Here is a 25025-nt window from a genome sequence, read left to right as displayed (position 1 = left end):
GTTTGTCCATGGTTGCTTACATATTGTAGCTCCCCTTAGACTTTGAACTCCTTGAAAGTAGAGGCTACTTTTTTCTTCTTTATTTATATCCTCAGTTAACTGAAGACTAGAATATTTATAAGGTACCTTCCTGCTCTAAAACACTATGGATAGGACCAGCTATATTCATTCATCCAATTATACTGATCTTACTCAGTAAATGAGTAAACATAACAGTTTCTTCCATGAGTTAGGAATTTAGTGGGTATTTAATAAATACTTTACTTCACTCATGTCATCTAGAATCCACTTCTCTAAACCTCAGTTCTGGGACTAGAAACCTTGGGTCTTAACAGATAGTTCTGTTCCCATAGTCCCCTGCCTTGGACCTTCTATACTTCCCAGAAAAAGACTCAGTCAAGCTTTTCTCTTTATTTCTTTCTCATTGGACAATAAAGCTATTCTCATTCTAGCCTTCTCCAAGTATTCTTCCCTCAGGAATCAGTCTGAATACCCTGATTGGCAAACCAATAAATCCTATGGGGAAGAACCCGAAAACATCAGGATTCAGATATAGGGAGAAGACATTGCAGTTAACCTTGATTTGCTTTCTCAGGGTTATCTAATACTTGGAATGTTCTTATGGATCCTGTTGGTCAATGCCTTTGCCAATCCTCTGCACATGTGCTAAAGGTGGATAAACTTCTGTGTAAATGTGAGAGAACAGGTTAGGGCCAGTGTGAAGACAGTAAGCCCTGGATTCAAACCCAAGTTTCACCACTTAATACCTATATGACTTTAGGCAACTTAAAGTTCTCTTGGTCTCAGTTTCCTCATATATCAAATGAGAAGATTAGATTAGAATATTTATAAGGTACCTTCCTGTTCTAAAACACTATAGAGAGGACCAGGTGTATTCACTCATCCAATTGTACTGAATTTACTCAGTAAGCTCAGTATGGGATAGGTGGCAGACAATTAAAGAGAAAGCCTTTTAACTTACCCTGCCCCATTTCTGAGTAAATTTGACTTTATGAACCTTGAGCTGCTATGCTACATGTTGAAATTATACTAAAAAATGGGGATATTTAGATATCACCTCAGTTTTCTGTCTCTACCCCATTCACTTAATTTGACAGTCATGTCTTAATTTTATTAATCTGAAATCTAAAATCCATATTCATTGTGTCAAGGCACACTCCACATGAATGACTAGGACATTATTAAGCACATAGTAAATGGTCAATAAACACTTAATTGATTGACTCAGACATCACAGGATGCACAAAGAAGAAACAGGAGGGGAAAACACTGACCCCTTTCCTGGAGACAATTCTAAGAAGGGAAAAAAAGACCATTCAGGTAGTAGCTGGGGACAAAAGACATGACCTGGGTATGCCTTCTTAGAGTACAGGAACAGTTTGGACACCTTCCAGGGAATCAGACTGGGAATGCCAAAAGGTCTGTGGGGCAAGAATCCAGAGTAAGTCAGAGTTAGGGCCTGAAGCCAAGATGCCTTAAGGTCAAGGCCAGGTTCCCACCTGGGGCAGAAGGCTTGAGCAAAAGTCCAGGACCAGCAGGTCAAAGTTTGAGAGCCAGAGCCTGGGACAAAGGCCAATGCCTGGGTATCATACATGAAGACTGGCTGCAGAGGAAATTGGGAAGTTTTCCATTTCACTGATCCAGACATCTGGCTATGTTTCCCCTGTTTAGGATCATGGAATCATAAAATATTAGAGGTGAAAAAGTCCTAAGAGGTCACCAAAGACAATAAGAACATTTTACAGATGAGGAAACTGAGGCCCATATTTTATTAAGTGATTTGCTCCAAATCGCACAACTAATTAACAGCAGAAGTGGAACCAGAAAGTACATTTCTTTACTTCTGGCCCAGGAGTAGAGTCACTCACTTCACTGGTGGTTTTTAATATGGGAGTCAGTGAACTTGGGAAAATGGCATCTTTATTTTCTCTAACTTCTAACTGAAATTTAGCATCTCTTTCAATTTTGAATGTAGACAACAAACAATATTCTGAAAAGTTATCCATAGCCTTCATCAGATGGCCACAGAATTCTATAATACACAAAAAAGTTGAGGCATTGTATTATACTGTACTAGAAATAGACATAGAGAAAGGAAAAGGTTGGCTGTTAGATAAGACTACAGTTACTTTTGTGTTATCCCATCTTAAAGAGAAAATTTTAAAAAACACTACATAGTTACTCAAGTTATATGCTAGGAGCTGAATCCCACTGCTGTTCCTTGTGGAAGGAAAGAAGGAAGAAAGGAATGAAGGTAGGAAGGAAGGTAGGAAAGAAGGAAGGAGACATTTATAAAGCAGCTATTATGTGCAAGGCACTGTGCTAAAAGTTTTGCAAATCTCATTTGATCCTCAAAACAACCATGGGAAGTGTATGCTATTATCATCGCAATTTTATAGTTGAGAAAATTATGGCAGAGAGGTTAAATAACTTGTCCAAGATCACATAGCTAGGAACTATCTAGGGCTGGATTTAAACTCAGGCCTTCATGACTTTAGGCTCAGTGATCTATTCACTGTGCTACCTAACTGCCTTTTTCTGTTACTCAAATCAGTACATATTTATTGAACCCCTTATTGTATATGCTCCCTGTATCTATTTTTCCTAATTTTTGTCTCATTCTTATGTGTTTTTTTCCTCATTTTCTCACCTCAGGTTTTTTTCTTCTAATACACATTGCTTTCATCAGAATTGGAACATGGTACTAAAGAATCTTCATGCATGCAGGAAGGACCCTTGTCATGAAATTATACAAAAGGCTTCAAGGTCCCTTCATGGGGAGCCCAGCTCTTAGACCCTAAAGCAGCTTCTGCTGTCCTGAAGGATAATTAAGACCTTTTCAATACCTGTAATTCCCCTCTCCATGGCAATAACTCTGGTTTCTCTCTTTGGGACATAGAAAGATCTATATGGTTCCCATAGAAAAGAATTTGTCATTTGGGGAACCAACTCCACAGAGATTTGCAGATTCTGATCTCCTTCTTCCCTAGCTTTCCAAATTCCCTATTTCTGTGTAGTACAGCATCCTTCCAAACATTCAGGAAACTTTGGAATCACCATAAGGATGCCCTCTCCTTTTGCCTTCCCTTGACTCTTTCTCTCACCACTGGGGTGATTCAGACCCCTTATGAGAGGTCCAGCCAGAACCCACCACCACCATATTCTGATATGGCAGATCTCATAGGGCAGCCAATTAAGAAATATCCATAATTGTTGGGTATTATGGGAGTAACTAATCCTAATCATTCCAGTGAAATGGAGGGCCAGGTGACAAGAGAGAGAGAGAATATTCTAGACTCAGGCTGATTTTACCTATAGAATTTTAGGCTATGGGCCTAATCTGGGTTTGTTGATATCTATTCTCTCTAAATCTGGGATATACATCAGACTGTAAAGGTTTTCTCTTCTATGTCTGGAGCCTCTGTATACATGACAATCTTCCAAACTAGCAGACTTATTATATCAAAAATAATTCCTCTGTTTCCCACGTGTATGCCACACATGGGCAACTTCAACAGCATTATTGAATGATGACCACATTTGATTTGGGGCCACATTTTTCTGAAGGGGAGCAGAATTGAATAGCTGTCCACATTTGTGTAAAATCCACAGGACCCTAGAATATGAAGACATTTTGGAAAATTTAATCAATACTCTCTGATTACATTACCAGTCCAGAAAATACCATGATAATTTAGTACCAAGGTGTCAAACACAAAGCCCACTGACCACATGAGGCCAGCAGCAATCCGAAGTGCTATTTGAAGCAGATTGAAATATAATGGGAAATACTTAACAAAATACATAAGAATGTAGTAGAATATAGATGATGTTAATATGTGATTTTCTAACTTGATAGTCTGTCCACAGGCATTCTTATGTATTATTTTAGTGGCCCTGTTTCTTTTTGATATTGACACCACTTCTCTGCTCTTTCGAAGGTTTTTAAGAGGAAGGAAAAGCTTATCTACTCATGCTCTGCGACCTGTTATCATATGGCCTATCTCTCAAATAGGGATATGAGGGAAAAATAAAGAAATAATGGTTGTCAAATATTTTTACTTTATTGTGTATTTTTTTTTTGCATAGATGGCACATCAGTCAAAATCCTTGGGGGATCAGGGTTTAGTTAGCCTCCAAGCCAAAATATATATCATTAAGCATTCCTTTTCACATCTGTGGTACTTTATGAAGTCTGGGGCTCCTAACTCTTGGGGTTCTGTAGCCCGACATACAAAATGGCTCCTCTTTCAAGAGGCATGGATGAAATCTAATAAATGTATAAACGCTAATATATACTTGCCCAGGTATTGAACAACCTAGTGACTTATTCAAAGAACCAAATATTCTGGTTGCCCATCCTGCAAACTATAATTATGAAGTTGCAAACTCCCTAAATCACTCTGAATTCAATTGGAGGTAGCAGGGAAGGAAAGGAGGGAATCACATCTCTGATCCTCTAACTTAACTGTCTCCATATTTTCAGATATTATGTAACAGGAAAGCATACTTGTTCCAATTAGAGTGTTGAGTCAGAAGATCATAGGTTCAAATTCTACTGCAAACATTTTCTAGATGGGTGACCCTGGGTAATTAATTCCATTTTTTTTTGTGGGCCAATGAGGGTTAAGTGACTTGTCCAGGGTCATATAGCTAGTAAGTGTCAAGTGTCTGAGACTGGACTTAAACTCATGTCTTCCTGAATCCAGGGCCAGTGCTTTATCTACTGTACTACCTAGCTGCCCCTGGGTAATTGATTCTGAATCTGAACCACAGTTTGCTCAGGCATCTAGGTAGCTAGGCAGCAGGGCATAAAGTGATGGGTTTGTTTTCAGGAAGACCTGAGTGCAGTGTTGTACTGGGAATTGTTTAACAACTGGCTCAGTTTTAGATTTAGCCTATGTTACTACCATTTTCTTCCATTACTTCAAATCTAGAATCTAGGTAATCAACAAAACAATAAATCAAACTCTAATTTGTAGGACATGCCAATTTCAGAGGTGTAAAGCCTCATCCTTGTTGTTGTTCAGTAGTTTTTTTCAGTTATGTCTGACTCTTCATGAATTCATTTGAGGTTTTCTTGGCAAACATACTGGAGTGATTTGTCATTTCCTCATCCAGCTCATTTAACAGATGAAACTGAGGCAAGCAGGGTTAGATGACTTGCCCAGGATCACACAGCAAGTAAGTGTTTGAGGCCAGATTTTAACTGAGGAAAATGAGTCTTCCTAACTCCAGGCCTGATGCTCTATCTACTGTACCACCTAGCTTCCCATAAAATATCATACTGAAAATTTAACAATCAATAAATTTGAGCAATTTCAAGATGGTTCCTGCACATTCTTGCCAGAATCCAAATCCTTCATCAGATACTTACTAGCTGGGAGATCCTAGCCACATCACTTAGACTGGCAGCCTTAGTTTCCTTATCTGTAAAATGGGAATGTTAATAGCCCTTAACCCACAGGGTTGTCACGAGGATCAAAGTAGATAATATATGTAAAAAGGTTTGCAAACTTTAAAGTATTGCATAAACATTATCTATTATTGACTATTTTTATTTTCTTTAAAATAGGAATAATGGTCTTTTCTTCACTTCAAAATGACAGGGATAATTTAAAAATTCATCCTTATTTTGAGCATGAGATAATCTATTAAAAGTGCTCTGAAAACTTGAAGTATAATATGAATATGAACCATCATCATCATCATCATCAAGAAGAGTTGTAACCAGAAAAATGGAAATCCATTGTCTCTTTTTTTCCCCTGGGGGGAGGGGGGAGATGAAGGTTAAGTGACTTGCCCAGGGTCACACTGCTAATAAGTGTCTAGTGTCTGAATCCAGATTTGAACTTAGGTCCTCCTGAATCCCAGGGCTTGTGCTTTATCCACTGTGCCACCTACCTGCCCCCCTCCATTGTCTCTTAAAATGGAAATGAACTATCTCAATAAAAATATTTTGACATGCAAAAAATATTCTAGCTTTTTTTGCCTTCTCATCTTGAACTGATAAGCTGCATAATAATTATACAGTTTTTCTCCTCCTAATTCTTTAAATGACACCAATACTTCTATTGTTCGGTACCCCAGATTAAAGCATAGGGGAGAAATGCTGGATAAACAACAAATCATCATTAGCATTACAAATAACAATTCAAGTTTGTCAGGGGTGGGGTCTTGGCACCAAGTTGGATTGTTTATTTTGCCTATTCTTTCCTGAGAGGAATATGATTCTATTGGTCTGTCAACTCAACAAAAAACCTTGAAAGTGATTATAGGATGGCCTGCCTTTTCAGTGCAGAACCAAGATTTTCAAATAAGTATTTTAGGGATTGGTGAGAGAGTGTATGTAGGTGTTTGTATGTGTACCGGGGCTGTGCTTCATGGTAGCTGTCTTCCAATATTAAAAAAGGTCTGTCGTGTGGAGGAAGGGAAGATCTAATCAGAGGTGTCCACTAAAGTCCTGTCCTGGATTTCCTTCTCTTGTCCCTCTGGATTGTTTCACTTGGTGGCTTGTTGATTTCATTAGCTCCCATGGATTTAATGATCTCTATGTAAATTATTTTCAGATCTATTTTATCTAGTCATAACCTCTCTCATGATCCCCACTCTCACATCTCCAATCGCCTATTGGACATCTTGAACTGTGTCTTATAGACAACTTAAATTCAACATATGCAAAAATGCAACTTACCATCCTAAAACCCTGTCATCTTCCTAACTTCCCTATTATTGTAGAAGGCATCACTATTTACCCAGTCACCCGAGCTCACAAACTAGGTGTTATTCTCAACTCCTCATTCTCTATTATCTTGCCATATCCAGTTGCCAGGTCTTATTAGTTCTATCCTTATAATAGCTTTACTCTAATCCCCTTTCTTCTGTCACTTCCATCATTCTAGTACAGGCCCTTGCCATTCCAAGTCTGGACTATTGCAGTAGTTTTTTGATTATTCTCCTTGGCTCAAGTCTCTCTCCACTTCAATTCATCCCTCACTCAAGATCAAAATGATCTTTCTAATATCCAGGTCTGATCATGTTACCCACACTCCCATTCCCACTCCCCTACATTCAATGAACTCCAATGGATCCTTATTATTTCTAGGATCAAAGATAAAACCCTCCGTTTAGCTTCTAAAGCCATTCTTAACCTGGTCACTTCTTGCCTTTCCAGTCTTCTTACACATCACTCTTTGCCAGACACTCCATGACTCAGTGACATTGGCCTTCTTGCTGTTTCTTTCACAAAACACTCTATCTCCGGACTCTGGGGTATTTTCCTGGGCTGTCTTTCTTGGCTAGAATGTTCTCCCTCCTCATCATAGCCTCATGGCTTCCCACACTTCCCAATATTGCAATTTCAAGTCTTCTTGAAATATAGCATTGGAAAACCAGGCTTTGATAAAACTCTTTGGAATTCAAATCAAGCTACCTGGCCATGCCTTAAACTAATCACTGTCTCTCAAATATTAGCCCAAGCATTGTTCAGACTTTGATGACTCTGAGTGAGTGTAAGTAGCAAATGTTTCTGTTTTGGCCAGAAACCCTGAAGTTCTTCCCCTACCAAATTGAGGTGTTTGGGGTTTTTTGTTTTTGTTTTGTTTTGAGTAGGTAAAAGAGGACATTTTTTGCCTCATTTCTTACATATCCTTAATGGGCATTGCCTCAAACAAACTGAGACTTGGGAAAGATCTTGGTTTAAAAAGGCCAAGGTCTCCCACTACATCTGAGACCATCTCCAGTAGCAGTGATTTCCCATGGACCCGGTTGGCTCTGAAAGAGAGAGTGAGGCTGGTGACTTCACACAGCCTTGCCTCACTTAAATCCATTTTACTTGCCAGTCAAGATATCACCTTCCTGATATCATTGGTCCTTTTAGGGAACTATGGACAAACAGAAACAAAATCTCACCTTGTGCCAAGTTTTCCCCAAATCTCCTTAATGCTAATGCCTTCCCTCTGAGATAATTTTCAAATTATCCTGTATTTCCACTTTTGGTATACAATTGTTTGCATGTTGTCTCCCCTATCATTCTGCAAGTATGTTTAGAGGAAGGACTGTCTTTGCCAGTCTTTGTCGTCCTGGTACTTAGCACAGTGCCTTTCACCTAGAAGGTGCTTAATAAATGCTAGTTGACTTGATTTGATCTCCATTTAGTCCCAGAAGACAAAACCAGTAGCAATAGGTAGAAGTTGTCAAAAGGCAGATTAACACTGGGTGTCGGCAAAAAACTTTCTAACAATGAAGACTGTCCAAAAGTTGAGTAGTCTGTTAAGGGTGGTGGTAGGTCCCCCCTCTTTGCACATCTTAAAGTAGAAGCTGAATAATTACTTGTTGGGTATATTATGGAGAAGAATCTGCTTGGTGGCACAGTGGATAGAGTTCAGGATTTGGAGTCCAAAAAGGCTTTGCAAACCTTAAAATGCTGCTGCTGCTATAGTTCATCACTGAGACACCTTCCAACCCCCAAATTCTGTGATTCTGTAATGAAGAGAGTGAAGACATGAGAGCCTGAATATTCTATGTTCTTTAGACAGGTTTGCCCCTACTTCGGTTCCTTTACCAGTTTTCTTACTTAAGGATGTAACTGATTATTTCTCCTCAACCATTTTCCCCCATTTAAGTGTATGTGATTGCATTCATTGATTAGTATTAGGCTTCTCCTATCCTCCCCACAGAAACATACTTGTCACAGTTGTGTGGAGCATCATTAGGGACCTAAATTAATTTTGCTATATATATTAAACATAAATTTAAACTATGTTGACTTGACTGATGAGTGAAGCAAATAGAAATTAATACAATGAATATTTTTAAGCATTTAATAATGTGCAAACTATTTATGATTTATACATATTCATCCTCTAAATTTATTTTTCCCCATGACAAAAATTATATTATGTTTAATATGGCAATATTGCAATTAGCAACCAATACCTAATTGCATTCTATTTGGGATGGCATTATTAATGGGGCATTAACTCCCAAACCCTTTAGCCTCCCCTCCAAAAGTGGGCACCATTGGGCAAGGTGATTAGAATGGAATAACAACTTTCTTTGGAATCATAGGGTAGGCTTCTTTTCATCTGTACTTTTTGAACCCTAAGTTTGGGTGATAGTCTAACCTATAACAAAGATAAGAAAACAACACCTATAGCTTCCCCCAAGACTTGAAGGAGAAGCTTTGGAGTAAAGTCTAAATCTTAATTGAATATTAAAGTTGCTTTTTATTACACTCAAAAAGTCTGGGATGGAATCTGTTAGGAAGGTGATATTGGACAGATACCAGAATGTTTCTTGGATGGTGAGTAAGACCCTGACCCATACATGTGATCCTGATAACTAGTTCATTTTGCAGAATGTAAAATAGAAGCATGTGTAGGTAAATAAGCTAGGGAATACATCTGCTATACCCCTTTTCTCATAGTGGGGGTATTCTGCCTTCTGTTCTGTATGAACCAGAGAACCATGCTCTCTCTCTCTCTCTCTCTCTCTCTCTCTCTCTCTCTCTCTCTCTCTCTCTCTCTCTCTCTCTATCTCAATGTTCTTTCTACAGCATCATGCTGCCTTCCTCATCTACTGAGGTTAGAGGCACTAGACAGTAAGCTTCTGTAAAGCTGAAAGCAATAGGATTCTGAATTATTTGAGTATGGAGTATTCAGTCAGGCAGAGTTGAACATTTTTATGCCAATTACAAAAAAGGGTTCTAGAACAAGGTTCTAGAATGTTAGCAAAAGTAAAGGCTTTTGCTTTTTTCTTAACCATTTCTTAGACTTTACCATCTTTAACATGATTCAATTTTGCATACTCTTAATGTTTATTATGAAAATTACCCCTTCATCATTTCCCTTCTTCTGAGCTGAGATTTCATTAATGTTCAGAACTCCTAGTGTGGAAGTTTCCACTATGGATTCATAAGGAAAACTACTTTGTAATGTACAGTCTTAGACAGTTGCCCAGAATCAGGGTAGTTAAGTGATTTGTTCATAATCGCCTAATTAATATATGAGGAAACAGGACTTAAAGCCAAGTCTTTTTAACTCTAAGGATGGACTTTTACTCATGACACAACACTACATTTCCATCATGGCTTACAGAATTCTATATTTTTGAATGCAAGTTCTTTGACAAGCAACACTATTTAGCTTCTGTCTTTGTAACTCCTGTACCTAGGATGTTCCCAACAAATAGTAGGTACTTAATAAATGCTTGTTGGTTTCCAGGTAACATGAAAGGCCTGGACTTGATCATCTCTGAGATGGCCATCTAGTTGCCACCAATGGATAGAATTATAGACTTGAAACCAAGAAAACTTGAGTTGGAATCTTGCTTCAAATTGTTGTTGTTTGTCATTTGTTCTCTTCTTCCTGAGTTCAAATCTGGTCTCAGACACTTACTAGATGAGTGACCCTGGGAAAATCACTTAATCTCTCATCTCAGTTTCCTTATGTATAAATAAGGGAATAGGTCTTGATGGCCTGCAAGTATCCTTCCCACTCTAAATTGGTGATCTTGCCACACTGAGAGCAATTCTAGTTTTAAGCATATTATTTGAATCCCCCACACTTTTCTCCCCATAAAAAATCCAATCCAATTCAATTCACAAATGTTTATTGAATACCCTGTGTGTTTCTGGATATTACAGGGAAATAAAATAAGTAAAGTAATGTAGTCTCTGCCCTTTTAGAGTTTAGAATTCAATTCTAAAGAAGTCTTATGAACATAAAAAATTAAAGGACAACAGAAGATGAGCTACACATCTATACTTAACTGTGTGACAAAGACAGTATCATGTGAAGTCAGAAAGGAGATATGATTTTAAAAAGACTTCATAGAGGGGTTCTGAATTGAAGCTGAAATTCGAAGAGTTAGAAGAATTGATATGGAGGAAGGAGAGATTTCCTTAGGATATATAGAGTGTGAATGAGGCATGGCATGTTTGGAGGGGAGAGGATGGGGGAGAATGAGAACATAATGACTGCACTGAAGCCAAGTATGCAGTATGAGTCGTACAGTGGGAGTTGGAAAGTAGTGCAAGATAAGGTTGGACAGATAAGGCTAAGTCAGACCATAGAGAACTTCAAATGCTATCTATCTAATCTATCAGAAAATAATTGACAGAATTGAATATTATAAGTCAAAGGCATGTTTGAAATCACATTCCTGAGGTTATTTAGTTTCACTCAAACCCCTTAGGGCTTCTCTAAGGGAGGTAAAGAATTCTGGAAAAAGGTGGGGGGTAGGAGCAGATGTTAATATCAACCTAAATAGGATTCAGCATCTTGGTGAAGAATAATAGGAACCCTTAGAATTAGCTGAGTTTTTATAAGTTCTTTGGTTCTGAACCTCTCATACTTATTTCCAGTGTGACTTTTGGAAATCACTCAAGTTTAAGCTTGAGTTTCTTCACCTGTAAAATGATCCAGTTGGGCTAGATCACTCATGTGGTCCTTAAAGCTTGACTTCTACAATACTACCACCACTACCACCATCACCACCACCACCACCACCACTCCTCCTCCTCCTCCTCCTCCTCTTCCTCCTCCTCCTCCTCCTCCTCCTCCTACTACTAATACCACCTAGTATTTTACAGCACTTTAAAGTTGGCAAAGCACTTTAAACATGTTATCTCTTTTGATCCTCACAACAACCTTATGAATTAGGTATTAAAATCATGCCTGTTTTACAAGTGAAGAAATTGAAACTCCCAATGGTTAAGTGACTTGCCCACAGTCATAAAACTAGTAAATATCTGAGGCAAGATTTAAGCCAAAGTCTCCTAACTTGAATCCCAACCCTCCATCCACAATATTACAGAGTTGCTTCTATGACACTCTGATGCTCATTTAAATCTAATTCATCAGCTGTTTTCAAAACTCATCTACTATTGAAGGAATTGAAGGTCACAAGCCCAGTTCAAGAAAAATAATTTAAGAAATCCAGTGAATGAACATTCAGTTCAAGAAGTTTAAAAAAATTTTTTTTGAATTGAATATCTGCTATGTACCTAGGAATTATAAGGGAGACAAATGAAATTAAAGACATGATTTTGCCCTCATGAAAATACTCAGCAATATTTTCATAAGAACTATACCTCCTATTTCCAAGCCCTGTCTCCTGCTGCCATTCATATTTCACCTCTCTGACGTTCCCTAACTAAGCTCTTTGGGAAACTTTGGCCTAAGATAGACTGGTTGGTTAGAGATGGAATTAGTTTACATTGCTTCCCCAATTCACCAAAGTAAATAAGGCCCTCTTTTCAACAAAGCCAAGTGATATGTTGGACAGATCTGCCACTCTGTGGGACTTGAGCAACTGATGGCATGGCATCAACAAGGCATTGCCACCTAGTCTGTCATGTCACTTTTCCAGTCTGTCATGATCTGTCACTTTAAACTGCTATCTTTGAGATCACTGATTTGTTTTATTTTATGGGGAAAACAGTGTAATGGCCAAATGAAAATCCACATTACACTCAAATAACTGAAATCTAGGCAAATCTGAGAAGTTTCTAGAATTCATAATCTTTCAAACTGTCATGTTGCAAGACTCAGAATAATGAAGAAAACCTTATTTGAAAAACATATACACATTTTCCCTTAATTCCTCTCTATGTAGCCAAAATAAATTTGGGAAATATTTTCCCAAAGAACAAAAATCTTCTGTATACACATAGGCTTGTGAAAAAGAAAGCACTAAAATATTTATTTCTTAAGCTTAACAATGATAAACAGTCTGTCCCTAAAAGATAATTAAAATACATATCTTTTAGTACCCCAAGTTACTAAATAAGAGGTTGAAATTCTCTGAATCACTTTGGCTACTTAACAACTGGAAAGCATCTCTACTTGGTGCTATGTATGTATAAAAGTTTCATGATGATGAGTCAAGCACAGTGTGTCATAAAACTTTTCTATTTGTAGCCTACCACAGTGTAGAAACCAACTAGAAAAAAAAAACCTTTACAACCAGATATGCAGATTTAACATGTAAGAATGAAGGCAACATTTCCAAGGAAAAATTTTCTCAATAAGATGTAAATGTCAACCTCGCCATACTATGAAGAGTATGACTAATTTTGGAAGTGAAAAATAAACAAATATCAGCTCACCTTTTCCCCAGACATCCAAGTGTTTTAAAAGTAAAAAGGGGAAGGGAAAGGAAGAAATAGAAAAGAAAAAAAAAGACATAAGAAAGGAAAGGAAAGTAAAAGAAAAGATTAGAAAAGGAAAAATGGAGAATGAAGGCAATTTGAGGGGGAAAACAAAAGGAGAGAGGAAAAGAGGGGAGGGGAAGGCAAGAGATTGTGATTTTCATTGGGCTCCTCTCTAGTACAATGGTAGCTCACAGTTACTTATTTGTTTTGTTTTGTTTTTGTTTTGTTTTTGTTTTTGCAGGGCAATGAGGGTTAAGTGACTTGCCCAGGGTCACACAGCTAGTTAAGTGTCAAGTGTCTGGGGCTGGATTTGAACTCAGGTCCTCCTGAATCCAAGCCCAGTGCTTTATCCACTGTGCCACTTAGCTGCCCCCTCACAGTTACTTATACAGGATATATACATATTATTACTTTTAGCATGTGTATTTGCTACAGATTTTGCTACATTTTCAAGGGAAAATTTATTCAATTAAAATTTTACCATTGATTGGAACCTAGTAGGTGCCTAGTAGGCAAAATGGTAAGGAAGAAAGAAACAATTTGATATATTTGTATCATCCTGAAGAGCATTTAATGTAGCCCAGTCCAGTAAACTATTCAATTAGAAGATATCAAATTACTTGCTATTGATTAACTTTGCTTCAGATCAAATAATATCTCCATTCCCTCATAACATAAAATATTTAGACATAAGTCATTCAGCTTTTGCTTGGTTAGCACAGGATAGGCTCAGGTTCAGTAAGAAGGCCATGCCTGACATACCATATGTATCCTTGCTGTTCTCAGGGATATAATTGAGACTAAAAGCAAGGCAAGAAATAGGATATCCATTGGAAAACTGTTTAGCAATGCAATTTACAGAGAGCATATGATGGCTTTGAGAGTGACATGCGTCATCTTCTTTCATGGAACTATGTGGAATGTAATTTTACAGTTGGGTAAACTCTCAAGGCAGGACATAGAGATCTGGCTATGTGACTCTCATTAATGTCAAAAGGAGTCAAGTGGCTGTATTCCTTATGTACCTCTTTGAGAGTGTACCCATGCCAGCTTGCCATGAACAGAAGGCATTTCTTTTATAGAAAGAGTGGGTGGCAATGTTAACCAGTATCATGTCATCAATTATTTGGATTAGTTGGGGTTAGGTATCAAGTTAGGATTGAAAGTGAAAAGTCTCAAGTATGTTCTCCAGACAATTCCAGATTTATTCTTAGATTCAGAAAAATTGTTAACATTTATGAGATGAGTATAATAATATAGGGGCAGCTAGGTGGCATAGTGGACAAGAGTGCTGGACCTAGAGTCAGAAAGAACAGAAAGACCAGAGTTCAAATCTGATCACAGACATTTACTAGCTATGTGACCTTGGGCAGTCATTTAACCCCTGTTTGCATAAACCTGAAGAAGGAAATGGCAAACCATTCCAGTATACTTTCCAAGAAAATCTTCTGGATAATTGGTCCACGGGGTAATGAAGAGTTGGACATGACTAAACAACAACTAACAATGTCATAGTAATCTAAGGTATATGGAACAGTAGTTGAACCAAAGGAACAGCAAAGTATTTTCCTTCCTGGTACAAGGATGATTAAGCATTTTATTGTTCAATTATCTTTAGATGTATTCAACTATTCATGACCCCATATGGGGTTTTTCTTGGCAAAGATACTGGAGTGGTTTGTCATTTTCTTCTCCAGTTCTTTTCTTTTTATTTTTTGGTGGGGCGATGATGGTTAAGTGACTTGCCCAGCATCACACAGCTAGTAAGTGTCAAGTGTCTGAGGCTGGATTTGACCTCAGGTCCTCCTGAATCCAAGGCCAGTGCTTTATCCACTATGCCACCTAGCTGCCCCCAGTTCATTTCCACAGATGAGGAACTGAGGTGAACAGGGTTAAGTGACTTGCTCAAGGTCACACAGCTAGTAAGTATCTGAGGCCAGATTTGAACTCAGAAGGAGCAGTCTTCCCAACTCCAGGCCTGACATTCTATCCACCAAACCACTTAGTTGCCCTGTATATAGGCTTACTGATTAAATTAACATCATGATCCCATTCCTCAGGCTTACAACTTAGGAGTTATCCTGAATTCCTCATTATCTTTCACACTACCCTGCCTCTATCTCTACCTCCACCCCAAACCCACACCCATATCCAAACTGTTCCCAATACCTGTTGATTTCACCTTTGAAAAATCTATCCAATAGATCCACTACTCTCTTCTGACAGTACCATCACTCTGGAGTAGGTTCTCGTCACATCATGCCTGGATTGTTGCAATATCCTGCTGATAGATCTACCTGCCTCAAGTCTCTCTCCACTCCAATTAGTTTTCCATCTAGGTCCTAAAGTGATTTTCCTAAAACACAAGACTTATCATGTCTTGCTCTACCCCACGCTAATAAAGTACAGTGGTCTCTTATGGCCTTCAGGAGTCAATAAAAAATGATCTGTTTGACATCCAAAGTCTTTAATAACCTTGCCCCCTCCTAACTTTTCATTCTTCTTATATCATACTCCCCAACATAGACACTGGGTTCCTGGCTATTTCACAAACAAGACACTCCATTTCTCCATTCCAGGTATTTTCTTTAGCTATTCCCCATGCTTGGAATGGTTTTCCCCTTTCTACTGTTTTTTGGCTTCCCTGGCTTCCTTTAAGTTCAAATTAAAGTCTTACTTTTTTTACAAGAAATATTCCCCACACCCTCTTAATTCCAGTGCCTTCCCTCTGCTAATCATTTCCTATTTATCCTTTATCTGAGTTTGTCTTTTATATATTTGTTTGCATGTTGTTTCCCCTATTAGATTGTAAGCTCCTCAAGGGCAGGGACTGTTTTTTCCCTCTTTGTATCCCTGACACTTAGCACAATGGCTGGCACATAGCAGATGCTTAATAAAAGTTTTATTGATTGAGTGAAATGCATCCCATTCTTTTCTGTCCTCAGGGGAGAGACGACTGTAATGAGCATCACCATCAGGAAATCCCTATAATGGTTTCTAGCATTGCATAGACTTCTGTGCTCCTTGTTGATGAAGTAGAAAGAAAATTGAATCTGGAGTCAGAAGACTTGATGGCTGGGGCTTGACATCTTTGTCTTCATCTGCAAGCTTAATAAGCATGTGATAAGCATGACAACTATGCCTTCATCCAAATCATTGATTTGAATTGGAGATTCATTCTGTATTGAATGGAGAGTTATAACACTTCATTAGAGAACTTTCTCAAGGTTGGTGCTTATTCATTCACTAGCACCCTGTGGACATAGTTGTCCAACTAGTTTTGGATCAACTATCATCCACATGTGCACATGTCTCTGTTTTGGCCACAGGAATATTGTGAAAGATGTTGTCAAATTCCTTTGTGAAGTCTAGATGTACTCTGACTACAGCATTGCCCTGATCATCTGGTCTAAAAATCCTGTCAGATAAGGGAATGAAGTTAATCTAGTATGACTTGTTCTTAATGAAAGTATGCTGTTTTCATAATGTTCATTGCTTCTAATTCTAATTGCTCACAAAGCATCCCTTTAGCAATCTTGTTTTTTAGTATTTTTGCCAAGCCTACAGTAGAAAAATACTGTTTTTTTTTATCATTTGGTTACTGTTCTCTATGATTTCTCAAAGACCATTGACAGAGATTCAGTGATGACATCTTCAATTTCATTTTAAAAGAGTAAATGAAAAAATGAATTAATGAAATAAACAAAATTAAATGAAAAAAGAAGAAATATTAACAAGATTTTATTTTTTCTCTTTCCTATATCACCTCTTATCTCCTAATTTTAAAAAAGAGAAAGAAAACATAACAAATATGCACAGTTGTGCAAAACAAATTCTTGCACCAGCCTTCTCCAAAACTATACATTTCATTTTTCATCTTGGGTCCATTAGTCATTCAACAAACATTTATTAAGTGTCCACCTTGTGTTAGACAGTATATAAAACACTAGAAATACAAATATGAAAAGAAAGAGTATCTCTGCTCTCAAAGAGCTTACAATCTAATGAGGGAAGACATCACACAAAATGATGATGAAAAAAGGAAAATCCTCTCAGTTTGGAGGTGGGTAGATCTTGTTTCATCTTCAGTCCTGTTAAATCATGATTCATCATTGAATTGATCATATTTTTCAAGTCTTTCAATTTTTTTTCTTTATATATATCTTTATCATTTTTTCTTTCCTGGTTCTGCTCACTCCACTCTACAAGTCATCCTAGCTTTTTCTGAGGCAATCCATCTATTCATTTATCATTTCTTATATCATAACAAAATTCTATTACATTTCTATATATAATGTCGTTATGTCATTCAGCCTCTCCTCAACAGATGGGCATGTCTTACTTTCAGATATGTTTACTTTTACAAAAAGAGCTTGTAGAAATAAGTGTTTTCCTTCTTTTGTTGATTTTTTTAGAGTACATGTCTAGTAATGTATCGTAACAGTAGAAAGGGGTATATAGAATTTACTAACTTTTCAGAATATATTTCCAAATTGCTTTCCAAAACAGCTAGACTAATTCACAATTCCAACATTGTATTAATGCATCTATTTTACTGAAACCTCTCTAATAATTGCAATTTTCCCTTTTTTGTCAACTTTTTTTAATCTGAGAGGTACATGGAGAGTTGCTTTCATTTTTTATTTGGGTAGCTAGTGGTGTAGTGGATAGTGTACCAAGCCTGGAGTCAGAAAGATTCATCTTTCTGACTTCAAATACGTCTCCAGACATATAACAGTTGTGTGACTCTGGACAAGTCACTTAACTCTTTTTGTCTCAGTTCCTAATCTGTAAAATGAGCTGGAGAAGGAAATGGTGAACCCTCTAGTATCTTAGCTAAGAAAATCCCAAATGGAGTCATGAAGTCAGACATGACTGAACAAAATTTCATTTCTCTGATTATTACTGACAGTGCATTTTTTTCATATGGATGTTGATAACTTGAAAATTGCCTATTTATATCCTTTGTCCATTTAGCTGATAGGGAGTGTGTCTTGTTTTTATGAATTTCAATCAGTTCTTCATGTGTCTGGAGCATATACTTTTGTTTGTTTGTTTCTTTTTTTGGTTTTGGTTTTGGTTTTTTTTTGCAGGGCAATTGGGGTTAAGTGACTTGCCCAGGGTCACACTGCTAGTAAGTGTCAAGCATCTGAGGCTGGATTTGAACTCAGGTACTCCTGAATCCAGGGCTGGTGTTTTATCCACTGCGCCACCTAGCCTCCCCCAAGGAGCATATACTTTTATCAGATAAATTCACTGCAAAATTTTTCTTCCCCATTATTTCCCTTCTAATTTTAACAGCATTGTTTTATTTGTGCAAAACCCTCCCAAAAACCTTTTACAATCAAATATTGTCTATTTTGTCCATTGTAACCATACTTATTATCCTTTGTTTGGTTATGAACTCTTCCCCTAACCATGGAGTTGAAAGATAATGTCTTCCTTGCACCCCCAATTTGTTTATGATGTCATATTTATGTTCTAATGTATCCCTTTGGAACTTATTTTGACATATGGAGTGAGATGTTGCTCTGTACCTAATTTCTACCAGACAGCTATCCAGTTTTATAAGTAGAATTTCTTTAAACCTCTGTTACCACTCAGAAGAGCTGGACCTGAACATCTACACAGAAAAGACAAAGAGGAAAAAGAACATCTATTGTCCAGATTATGACATACAATTTCAAGGACAAACTATAAGGCCTATCCATCAGTTTATATGTCTGGAACAGACAATACCAGTGAACAACAAAGTGGGTCCAAAATGAAACAGGAGGATAGTGGGACAGATTGCCTTCAGGAAATGCAACATTGTTTTGATGACTCCAAGCTTTTCCCAGAAACAAAGGCAACTCTATAATAACCAATATTTTACTCATCTTGTCAGTCATGAGATGTTAGTCTCCAAATAATTAAAAATGAGTATCACATTAAGGATGGAGAGGTGCACAGTGGGGTGTCAACAGGTTGTGACATATAACCAATGAAGAACTTTGAAGAACAGGAACAAAAGTTACAATCTGGGAAATTTGTAACAATGAGTTCAGCACCACTTCACAATGCTTCCTTCCCAACTCCTACCTATGTGTGTGTGTGTGCGTGTGCGTGTGTTATACACATATATTGTGTTGTTTAAAAATCTAAATGTGGGTTCTAATCTGTTCTCCCAGTTTTGGGGGAAAATGGCTAAAATCACTGATAAATTCACCAAGAGTTTAGGCTTTTAAGGATTTTTTAAAGATTGGACCTATTCAGTATAGCCAGAGAGACAGAAACTATTCCTTTCCTAACAGCCCACGTAAAATTCTGCCACCACACTGATGTCCTGAACCAAAAGACAGCTCCTGTCCACCAGCCTCTGCTTCCTACTTCCTGCCCTCCTCCCAGAAATGGGAGGTTCTTCAAGTTGATTGGCTAAAAGCAGTCTCCTATTGATGTAGCAGTCTATAGCCTCTGAGAACACACTCTCCTCAGGGTTGGTTAAATTTAAATTCAAGATCTAATCACCCTTAAGTGGGTACTTAGTAGTTCTTCATTCATACCCAATTCAAATGCCACTAAATCAATCAAGTCAAACCCCTGGGCATCTACCAAATTCCAATATGTGTAGATACACACATATGTATATACTCCCTTGAACACTCTAACCTTTCAGTTCTTCAACATAGTTACCTCCCATGTACTCCTCTACACTGCCTCAACCACACACAAAGATGCTCATACACTTGATCTTGCCATTAAGCACAAATTATATTCATGGTCATGAACTCTGAAATTCCCTGATCTGTTTACAATCTATTGGCTTTTCACCTCTCCCTCTGCCTTCTCTTATCAGACCCTGCTCTTTGTCTATACTAAGACCTCTGATTCCTTGACACTTTAGTTCTCTCCCAGGCCACAACCCTTGCACTAGACACCTTCTCCTTTCACCATCTTGATCCCTTTGTGAACCATTTCAACTATATACTTCACTCTTTTCTTGAGTCCCTTACTGTCTTATCATCTTGCTGATTGTGTCCAGCCAAGTTTTGTATTATTCTCCCCATCTACTGTCTGTTCCAGGGGCAGCTAGGTGGTGAAGTGGATAAAGCACTGGCCCTGGAATCTGGAGTACCTGGGTTTGGATCCAGCCTCAGACACTTAACACTTAATAGCTGTGTGACCCTGGGCAAGTCACTTGATCCCAATTGTCTCACTAAAGAGAGAGAGAGAGAGAGAGAGAGAGAGAGAGAGAGAGAGAGAGAGAGAGAGAATGAAGGACAAACAACAACAACCTCTGTTCCTACATACATACTGCTGAACGAAGGTGGAGGAAATCACTCAAAGATTATGACTGGGTCCACTACAATTTAAAACATCATTTGGGCCTTTATTGCTATTAGGAAAATCTTTTCATATCTCTCTAACTTTCTATCCCACTAATGACAGTGAGTTTTCCAAACCTTTTCATCCCTCCTCAAATCTCTTATGATTTCCCTTTTTCCCTTCGATCTCCTTGTTTCTTCTTCTTCTTCTTCTTCTTCTTCTTCTTCTTCTTCTTCTTCTTCTTCTTCTTCTTCTTCTTCTTCTTCTTCTTCTTTGGTGGGGCAATGAGGGTTAAGTGACTTGCCCAGGGTCACACAGCTAGTAAGTTTCAAGGGTCTGAGATTGAATTTGAACTCTGGTCCTCCTGAATCCAGGGCTGCTGCTTTATCCACTGCACCACTTAGCTTCCCCACTTGCTTCTTCTTTATATCACTAATCCAGATACCTTCTGCCACAATGCCCTCCACCTGTATTTCACACGATGACATGGCACATTCCCTTGCCAAGGACAAAACCTCTGCATGCACAATTGACTCTATTCCACCCCATCTTCTCCAGCAGATTGTCTCTTCTAATGATTCCCATTCTCTCACTTACATTCTATCCCTCCCTATCTACTGGCTGCTTCCCTTTTGCCTACAAACATGCTAATGTCTCCCCCATCCTGAAAAAAGTTCTCATTTGATCCTTCTAGCTATTGTCTCATATTTATTCTGCCATTTGTGTCTAAAATCTTTGAGAAGGTCATCTACAATAGTTGCCTCCACTTTCCCTCCTCTCACTTTCTTTATAATTCTCTGCCATCTGGCTTCTGATGGCATCATTTAACCAGAATTGTTCTCTCCAAAATGACTGATAATTTCTTTATTGACAAATCCAAGGATCTGTTCTCAGTCCTCACTGAGGATTTTCTCAATCCTCCTCTTGACCTCCCTGTAGCCTTTGACACTGTCAATTAATCCCTTCTCCTTGGTATTCTTGTGTGTGTGTGTGTGTGTGTGTGTGAGGTAATTGGGGTTAAGTGACTTGCCCAGGGTCACACAGCTAGTAAGTGTTAAGTGTCTGAGGCCGAATTTGAACTCAGGTCCTCCTGACTCCAGGGCCAGGAAGTGCTCTATCCACTGCATCACTTAGCTGCCCCCTCCTTGGTATTCTTTCTCTCTAATTTTTCAGGATGCTTCTCTCTTCTGGTTCTCTTCCTACCTATCTGAACATTCCTTTTCAGTCTCCTTTGTTCAATTTTCTTTTTTTCTTTTTCTTTTTTCAGGGCAATGAGAGTTAAGTAACTTAAACAGGGTCACACAGCTAGTAAGTGCCAAGTGTCTGAGGCCAGATTTGAACCCAGGTAGTCCTGAATCCAGAGCTGGTGCTTTATCCACTGCACCACCTAGCTGCCCCCTCCTTTGCTCAATTTTCAACCAGATCATATCTGTTCTGGGTTTTGTCCTAGTCCTTCTCTCCTTCTATACCATTTCACTTTGTGATCTCTTCAGTTCCCATGGATTCAATTATCATCTCTATGCTGATGAATTTCAATTCTATTTATCCAGTCCTAACCTCTTTGCTGACCCCCAGTCTCTTTGACCTCACATCTCTAATTGCCTATTAGACATCTATTACTGGATGTCCTATAGACAACTTAAATTTAATATGTCCAAACTGAACTCATTATCTTTCCCTCAAACCTTCCCCCTTTTCAAGTTTTCCTATTACTATAGAAGGCACCACTACCTTCCCATCTCTCAGGCTCACAATATAGTGTTATCTTTGACTCCTCACTATCTCTCACCCTCATATGCAATCTGTTGCCAAGGCATGTCTATTACACCTTCATAACATCTCTCAAATATACCCCCTTCTCTCCTTAATATTAAAATTAGTATATTATCATCACTGGTAGAGATCCTAATCTCCTTATTTCTGGACTGCTGCTGCTCAGTCTGCCTGCCACAAGTCTCTCTTCGCTCCAGTCCATCTGCCAAAGTGATTTTCTTAAAGAGGTTGAACCATATTACTGTTCCCTGCAATTCAATCAATTCCAATTTTTCCCTATCATCTCTAGTATCAATTATAAAAGCCTCTGTTTGGTGTTCAAAGCACTTCATAACCTAGCACTCTGTGCCTAACTTTGCTGTCTTCTTATACCTTACTTCCTTTCAAGTACTCTGTGACCCAGTGAGTTAGAAATCCTTACTGTTCGTTGAACAAAATACGCCATCTCTAAGTTCTGGGATTTGTTTTTTATCAGCTGTCACCCATGCCTGGAGTGTCCTTCCTTCTTATTTCTATATCCTGGCTTTCCTAGTTTTCTTTAAGTCTAAAATTTCACCTTCTACAGGAAGCCTTTCCTAATCCCTCTTAATTCTAGAGTTTTCCCTCTGATGATTATTTCCTTTATGTCCTGTATATGGCTCATTTGTACATAGCTATTCACATATTAAATTGTGAGCTACTTGAGGGCAGACTACTGTTTAGCTTTTTCTGTCTCTCCAGTGCTTAGCACCATGCCTGACACATAGAAAGTTTATGTACCAAGCACTAGGCTAAGCATTGATTATACATATAAAAGCAAAAGACAGTCCCTGCTTTTAGGGAGTAAACATTCTACCAAGGAGAAACAATGAATAGAGAAGAATGATGTCTGGTGAAGGTTTTCTTTCGAATAGTTGTAGGAATGGTAAGTCACAAGGGAGAAGATGGCTATACTTTTTCAAAGAGCAATGACAGAGTTTATTTTAGTATGATTCCAAAACTGGAAAGTAAAGAGAAGCAGTAAACAAATGAAAAATTGTGAGAAGATAACCAGGAGTAAAATGAAGTATAGCTGGAGTCAGGCATAAATGTAGTGGTCAACTGAGGCAACCACTAGTCAGAACAGCAGGACTACAGGGCAGGTTTTATCAGGGACGAAAGGGTTAAATCCTCTTAAATATACAAGCACAACTTGGCAAGTCACTTAACTTTTCTCTGCTCTATGCAACTAAGTTGTAGGATAATTGTCCATCTATACTGGTAAAGAGAGTTTCTATCAGAAGTATATGAAATCACAGTTAAAGTAAAATAAAATTCTTCCACTTGGTTTTAAGAAATCATCATTATGAGGTAGAGAGGGAATTTGGAACTCAAAATTTGAAAAAAAAAGAATGTTAAAATTGTTTTTACATGTAATTGGGAAAAAATAAATATAATATATTTTTAAAAAATCAACTTACTAAATACAAAACAGGGGAGGTATGGTTAAAAAGCAATTTGTCTAAAAAAGATCTGATGGGGGCAGCTAGGTGGCACAGTGAATAGAGCACTGGGCCCAGAGTCAGGAGGACCTGAGTTCAAATCTGGCCTCAGACACTTGACACTTACTAGCTGTGTGACCCTGGGCAAGTCACTTAACCCCAATTACCTCAACAAAACAAAACAAAACAAAAAAGATCTGATGGTTTTAGTGGACTACAACCTCAATCTGAGTCAATTGTGACATATGGCAGACAGCAAAGTGAATGTGATCTTTGGTGGCATTGAGAGACATTATGTAGAAAATAAAGAGGTGATAGCCCCCTGTTACTCTGCCCAGCTAAGAATACATCTGGAGTATTGGGTTTAACTCTGCAGACCACAGTTGAGGAGGGACAGGTTAAGCTGAAGTGTGTCTAAAAGAGGACAAACAGAATAGTTGATAGTCTCAAGTTCAGGACAGATGAGGATTGGTTCAGCCAACATTAGAGATGTTCAGCTTTGAGAAAAGAATCCTCATGGGGAACATGATAACTACTTTCATGTACTTGAAAGGCTGTCATGTGGAAGAAGGATTACTTCTTCTGTTTGGTACCCAAAGGCAATACTAGAAGCAATGAGTGGAAGTTAAAAAGAGATAGATTTAGACTTGTAATGAAAATTGTCTTAATTAGAGCTATCCGAGAGTTGAATGGGCTGCCTCTTGCCCAATTCCCATTAATGTGAATGCCTTCCCTCTGAGATTATCTCCAATTTATCCTATATGTCTTAAAAAAACCCACCAGACTGTGAATTCCTTGAGAGGAGGATCTTTTTTTTTGCTTTTCTTTGTATTCCAGTGGCTGGCACATAAATTCTTGTTGACTGACTGACTGACTGACTGACATTGGCCTTTTGTGAATTCCTTGAAAGCATGGGCTATCCCTAAAACTTAGCTCAGTTCCAGGCAAAGAGTCAGTACTTAACAAATGCTTGTTGAGTTGATTTGCTTCTGGAGGCAATAGACTGCCTCTCACGGAATATTTTCAAAGAAAATGTTTTTTTTTTTAATTTTTGTGGGGGGAGGGAGGGGAGGTATGATTTGAAGGGGTAGTCTCTGTGGTCCCTTCTAACCCTGAAATTCTGCTTTTCTATGAAAACTTTAAAAATTTGCTTATTTCAAACAACATATGGAAATCTCTCTCTCTCTCTCTCTCTCTCTCTCTCTCTCTCTCTCTCTCTCTCTCTCTCTCTCTCTCTCTCTCTCTCTCTCTCTCCCTTTTGTGGGGCAATGGGGATTAAGTGATTTGCCCAGGGTCACACAACTAGTAAG

The sequence above is a fragment of the Dromiciops gliroides genome, chromosome 3 (genome assembly GCF_019393635.1).
Source record: "Dromiciops gliroides isolate mDroGli1 chromosome 3, mDroGli1.pri, whole genome shotgun sequence".
Classification (NCBI taxonomy): Eukaryota; Metazoa; Chordata; class Mammalia; order Microbiotheria; family Microbiotheriidae; genus Dromiciops; species Dromiciops gliroides.
Note: the sequence above shows the minus strand (reverse complement) of the source record.